Here is a 4,560-nt window from a genome sequence, read left to right as displayed (position 1 = left end):
CATCAAGCTGTACGCTTATGAATTATGCTATTGTCATGATGTATTTTAACTTCAATTAATAAGGTTAGTTTAAAAATTACTTTTTCACAATATGTTTGGCATTATTTATAATAAGATAAACTGAATTATTATATAATGCTTTCACTTAACAAACTTTATTCAGTGCCTACTATGTGTCAAGCACCACAACCATACAAGAGTTAATGTGTAGTGCATGGCCCTTCCCTTGTGGATCTTTTCTTTATAGTCAAATGGGGAACAGTATATAAAAATAAATGTACAGTGGATGTGGCAGAAGGGGAAAAAAGAAAAATAATAGAAATTCTTAGAGCCAGCCTCAGCATCATGTGAGTTTATGTATATTACATGTGAAAGGAAATATTCAAATGATCTATTTGACTATCAACAACAGATATGCTGAAACACATTGCATGATAACTAATAAATAGCAATGTGCTTTATAAAATGTTGATGTGGGTATATGTAATAGATCCTCATTTCAGAATTTATTGCTAAATTATTTAACAGTTTAAAGCTGTGTGTATAGATCACAATTTTGTCAAAGTTGCAAAAAATTGTTTCTATTAAAAAATTAATTTCTTTGAATAATTTTTTCCTCTTTGGTTTTTAGAATATTAAATATAAATACCAGGGTATAGTGGATAGTTATCTTCTATGCTTCTATGTTAACCACATCACTCATCCATTTAGAGATCTCCATCTACTCTTCTATGGCACATTTCCTCATGCACTGGAATCTGCCTGGCCTAGCCCACATTACAACTCCACCATAGCTGTGTGCTAAGCTAATCAGAGTGTTAGGAAAGGAAAATCACCCAGAGAATTTTAGTTCAACTGTCAAGAGCTCCAGCTCCAGAGACCAACGTCTGATTTTAAACCTCAGCTCTACCACCTATTGTCTGTTTTCCAGTTTTGTCCTCTGGAACTGGAGATGATAAAAATAGTAACATCTTGATAGGGGTTTGGCATTAAATGGGGGAAAATGTATGAAAAGCATAGCATAGCATTGTGCATTCTTTTCCTATTCCATGTAACTCTCCACCATCTGAAATCACACCTTCTTCTTTCACTCCCAAGCCTCAACCCATGCCATCTAGAGGCAAGCAAATTCTTCTGTTCCACATCTCAATGGAAGCATTGAGTGTGTTAGTCAGCATCATTCAGTCAAAACTCTAACTCAAGACAGTTTGAGCAAAGGGTATTTAGTGGCTCTTGTAACTGTAAAGTCGGGAAAAGGCAGGATCGAGGGACTTAACATGCCAGCAGGATACTATCTCTCTAATTCTATGTCTGTCTGTCTGTCTCTGTATTTGTGTGTGCCTCATTTTTAAATCTCATTTCCCTGCACACTCTCTCCATATTATATCAAAGAAGGCCATCACCAACCCTAGGCTTACCTGCTTACCAATGCCAGAAGAGGAAAAACTCTTTCCAATAGTTTCATCAAAAGTCTCAGGAGTGTCTCTCATTGGACAAAAATGGGTCACATGCCTGTGCTTCAACCAATCATTGTGACAAGGGGCACAGAATAATCCTTGCAGATGAGATTGTGAATTTAATGCCACCTAATAACACAAATAAAAATTAGAGCAGAAGTGGCTCTCGAAGGGAAACTGAAATTACCACCCTGTCTATACCAGGTGACTGTGCCCAAGAAACAGTTAACATTCTATGGTCCATTCCCCCAAATCATTCCTGTAATAGGAAGGTTTCAAAAGTTTATGCTGATTAAGTAGAATCACAGAATATAGACCAGTAGAGCTGAGAAGTCATCATGTACAATATTGTCCTCTCACAGATTTAAAAATAAAATAAGTCTCAGAGAGGAGAAAGGAATCACTTGAGACCACACAGTTGATAAGTGACAAAGGCAGGAGAAAACCAAAATCTCTGTGTTCCAGGTCCAGTGTACCATTTTGTCATGTTTTTCTCCCCCCTATTCAAATGTTTGTGGCTAACATTTGCCTGCATTGTCTCCTTTAGAAGAGGCTATCATAATATGAGCAGAGACTATAGGTGATGCTTATTAACAACACAAAGTTGAATAATCCCTGTATACCCTCTACCAAAGATGAAGAACATCCTATATAATACATTCACTTCAATGCCCAGTATAAAGCATTCATAGATTTTACCAAGGATTGTGACAACAGAGATGTGAAACTTCAGTGAAGTTCTTTGGTTACTATCCTAATAGAGAAGCAAGATGATTTGCTTTTGTGAGCATCGTGAGGGTAGCAAAGAGGGATTCTTTGAACTCTTCATTCTCTGCCCTGTCTAGTCAATGGTATTGCAAAGGCCCTCTGAAATAGAAAGGGACTTCAATTTTTTGTCTGGTTGTGTTTAGGATGAGATGGATTTCAAGCAACCTTGGAGGCAGACCTTATTCATGTTTAACTTATATGAATTTAACCACATATACTCAACACAAAGAGAGAGAAAAAAATGAAGCAGTATGGATGATTCTGCAGTTTTTTACTAAATGAATGCCTGGCTCCAGATTGACTGTGAGAGGGGAGGTATAAATCTGTAAGCAAAGCCTGTGTCTGGAGCTCAACCAGAGACAACACAATTGGATTTAAGGCTGGCAGAAAAGCTGGCCAGGTTGGACTTAAGAAGAAATATGATGACTAATCTCTTGAAAAATTTGGAGGTAATTTTGGGTATACAAGGTGCTGACATTGAAAGCTTTAACTAAGATGTGACAGCATGATATAAAATGGACAGCTCAGAAAATGTCACAAGGAAAAATAATGAGCTGATAATAACAATAGCTAGTACTTTATAGCACTGTTCTAAGTATTTTTACTTCTGTTAGCTCATTTAATCTTTAAAAACAACCCTAAGAAGTAGGAAGGCAGATAGTTTTATGATCCCCAAATTATAGAAGAAGGAAATAATACCTGCCCAAGGTCACACAGCTAACAAGTGGCAGGAATCAGGGTGATAAGATATAAATGTGTGTTTTGTTCTCACTGCTTCAAGTTAAGTTTCTTTTGCAAAAGTAGCCATGTCTTCAAATAACATTGCCTTGAGTGTGTTTTTGTGGGCCAGAACCAGAAATAGCCTTGCCAGACAGAGAAAATAACCTTCTTCCCAGCTATTCTTTTTTCAAAAGTCTTTCCTCTCCTAAGAATGTTGAGTGGCTTATACTGAACAGAAAGAAGAGAAAGTTGCTGGGACTTCTACAAGTAACTTGAATTGAGGATAAGTGAATTTCTATTTAACAAGACAACAAGGACAAAGTCTTCTGTGGTTCCCACAAAGGCTAGTCCATGTTGGGTGACTGTCAGTGTCTGGGGTAGTAATTGAACAGTAAGAGCTTTAGCACTGAAAATCACAGTTCCATGCCCAAGCTTGGTGCAGAAGCCTCAGGACTTTGCCTGCAAGTGAACATCAGGGCTGGGATAATGAGCCTCTAAGTGGCAATCTGTGTAGGCCAAAGAGAAATGGACCTTTCCCCAAAAATGCTGCCCTGCAAAGATACCCTGAGCCATTATATGACCCTGTGGGGTAGGTTTGAAAGTAGAAGTAGCTCAGGTAAGGACAACAATTGAATTTTCTGCTATGGTGGACTAAACTTGATTTGAGGAACTAAAAGAATGTGATATTCTGTGCCTCATGGTGTTGTGTATCTTTGCTACATAGATAGGAGCAAACTCCTGAGAGAAGGGATTAGAGTTGACCTTGGTAAGAAAACAGTGGAGTAAAGGTCCTGGGAAGGTGAAGGAGGTGACGAAACAAATCAGGCCTCCACATAGCTAACATTCCTGAACAAGGCAAGATAAGGGAGAAAAGATAGATCCTTAGCTGACCAGAGATGGGGAAAAAGAAAGGATGTCACTATGGGTGGCCATCAGAAAGGTGATGGGCAGGGAGGGAGGAAGGGAAAACTTAGAGGAAAGTGCTTTAAGGGTGTATAATCAGCATGCTACTTTAAATTGGCCAGCTTGGTGTGGCTTTTTCCCCCATCATTGGTGGACTGATGGGAAAGACAGGACTAAGCACTGCTTTTGAACCTGAGGTGTCTTTTTTGTAGCTTCACCAGCCAAGCAACAGTGCTAGAGCATAAGGACTTGTTATAACTGGGGTTCTTCAGCTCTCAACTGAACTGCCTCTTTAAAAACAATGCACTTTTTTTAAGAGGAAGGGAAGGAAAGAGGGAGGGAGAGAGAGAGAAAAAGAGAGGGAGGGAGGGAGGGAGGGAGGGAGGAAGGGGAAAGGACCAAAATCATGGCCAGAAGGGGACATTGCGCACTTTCACTCTCCCTGGAAGTAAAGCCCTAAGGCGGTGTGCATTGCAGCAGGACCCTGAGCTCCAGCTCCTCTGCTAAACTCTGAAAGCATGAGCTGGCTTGGTTCTATTTCCATGAGGAAATCATAAGAGTAAAAAAATGTGAAGATTTTAAAAAAATAATCTAGCTAAATGTGTTACTCTTCCTGAGTTGCTAATGGAACTATTCCACTGGCCACAGCATGAACTTAGCACAACTGTCACAAATGTATGGAAACAAGAATATCCCTCTATTGATGAGGATG

At 39.1% G+C, this 4,560-nt stretch overlaps 1 non-coding gene across 1 annotated transcript; it reads left to right on the top strand.

Moving 5' to 3' along the window:
• Positions 1-4,023: 4,023 nt before the first annotated feature.
• LOC114488485 lies at positions 4,024-4,159 on the top strand. The gene has a single exon (XR_003683801.1). It is a non-coding gene; the product is annotated as a small nucleolar RNA SNORA50 (small nucleolar RNA).
• The last annotated feature ends 401 nt before the right edge of the window (positions 4,160-4,560 follow it).

The sequence above is a fragment of the Phyllostomus discolor genome, chromosome 12 (assembly GCF_004126475.2).
Source record: "Phyllostomus discolor isolate MPI-MPIP mPhyDis1 chromosome 12, mPhyDis1.pri.v3, whole genome shotgun sequence".
NCBI lineage: Eukaryota > Metazoa > Chordata > Mammalia > Chiroptera > Phyllostomidae > Phyllostomus > Phyllostomus discolor.
This window is presented reverse-complemented; position numbering and strand designations above follow the sequence as displayed.